We start from the raw sequence: 2,066 nt of genomic DNA, 5'->3' as shown, positions 1-2,066 counted from the left end.
GTGCTGTAGGCGTAAAAAATAAAAAATAAGGAATTGTAAGCTGACAAGGTCCTTGCAATCTGTGAGGTCAACCGAGGGTTATCTCACCTAAAAAAATAATAATAAAAAAATTTTAAGAATTAAAAAATTAAAATTCAAAAAAAGAAAATATCTGTTTTTAGGAGACACACACTAAAATATTAGGATGTAAAGAAGTATGTTGTATGCAATGTATTTTTTTTAGAAAACTGGAAAATGTGTGTGTGTGTATGTGTGTGTGTGTCTGTGTGTGTGTAGAGAGAGAGAATGAGTGAGAGAGAATAGTAGAGCAAATGCAGCAACTGTTAAAACTTGATGAGTCTGGTAAATGATAAGAATCTTTATCATGTTTGCAACTTGCCTTTAAGTTTGAAATTATTTTCAATTAGGAAGTTAGAAGAGGGTAAGACACAATTGTAGGTGGAGCCATAGACTCCTTTATAGATAAAGCTGAGTTTTAGAATACTTTTTAAATGGCCTTTTATTTGGGGCTATTCCACTTAAGAAAATATCGAAATTTCCAGTATAATTATTCTTTCTATAGATAAAATTCCACGTGTCTAAAATAAAAATAAATTTTGATATGCAATTGGAAAAGTAAAGTTTAATAATGAAACAGAAATTGAGGTACTAGCTCTTGCATTAAGCAACCCAAGGTGACATCTGAAATGGTTCGTTATTCACCTGACCAAGAAAACCACAAAATCATGCAAGTCAAGATGTTCAGATTTTCCTCTTAACTTTAAGAACACTCATAAAACTGCTTAGTCCACTGAGGGTATGCATAGCTGAAAAGCCACCAAATATCTGAAGGATGTCATTTTACAGAGATACTGTGTGCCATTTCGTTCTAACAATGGTAGAGTTAGTAGGTACGCCCAGGCCAAACTGTGAGGTTGGATACAGGGTTGGTGGCCCAAAATAGAGTGCTGAATTTTTGCTGCATGCGCTTAAAAGTGCAGAGAGTAATGCTGAACGTGAGGATTTAGGTATAGATTCTCTGGTCATTGAGTACACCCAGGAAAACAAAGCTCCCGAGATGTGGCATAGAACTTACAGAGCTTGTGGGCGGATTAACCCATACATAGGCTCTCCCTGCCACAGTGAGATGATCCTTACTGAAAAAAATCAGATTGTTCCTAAACCAGAAAAGGAGATTGCACAGAAGAAAAAAATATCCTAGAAGAAACTGAAGAAACGAAAACTTATGACCTGGGAGTAAATTCAGCATCAATAAATGTTAATAAAAGTAAAACAAAAAAATTAAGATAATAAATGTGGCTAATACAAATATATGTATGAACTAGTTGCTTTGCAATTTTTAAAATCTAATATAAAGAGAAGACCAGCTTCCTACTATCTTGTCAAACTCTAATGATATAATGGACAAAATATCATTCTAAAAATATGTAGCATTACATGAACATGAAGTTCATACTACTGCCCACTGCTAAGTGGTATATATATATATATTTGTCCTATTGGTTCTATTTCTCTGGAAAACCTTAATACAGAATGCAAACATTTCAGAACCATTCTGATCATAACTTCTGTAAAGCAAATAATTTGTGACAGTGCAATATCTTTAAAGAAAGGACAAGGCTACTGATGATTCATACAAAACAAAGTAATAGTCAGAAGGGTTCTGTAATCTTTTGGCTACTGTGTCTATAGAAAGAACCATAGTAGTAAATTTAATAAGTTATTGGAAAAACCAAGTCTCAAAATTCTTCCTGGAAAAGAAATATCAAGATTTGGGAGGTTTGTTTGCTTGGTTAAGTTTTTGCTTGTTTCTTTGTTTGGTTGATTGGTTTTTGTGTTTTCCAGTTTTTATGCCCTGTTCTCTTCTTAGGTAAAATAATAAGCCTACTGAGAAAAAAGAAATAAGAATGGTAGAGACTGGCTGCTGTTCTCTAGTAGTTTCTCTTCCTTTTGGTAACAGAAACCCCAGGACTTTGCTGGGCACATGGCTTCCTAGCTTCAGATTCTTTTTCTGTGGCATCTGGTTGCTGCTAAGAGCTGGATATTAGCCAATGAGATGTGAATGA

This window comes from Pteropus vampyrus, unplaced genomic scaffold (genome assembly GCF_000151845.1).
Source record: "Pteropus vampyrus isolate Shadow unplaced genomic scaffold, Pvam_2.0 Scaffold10, whole genome shotgun sequence".
In the NCBI taxonomy this organism is placed as follows: Eukaryota; Metazoa; Chordata; class Mammalia; order Chiroptera; family Pteropodidae; genus Pteropus; species Pteropus vampyrus.
This window is presented reverse-complemented; position numbering follows the sequence as displayed.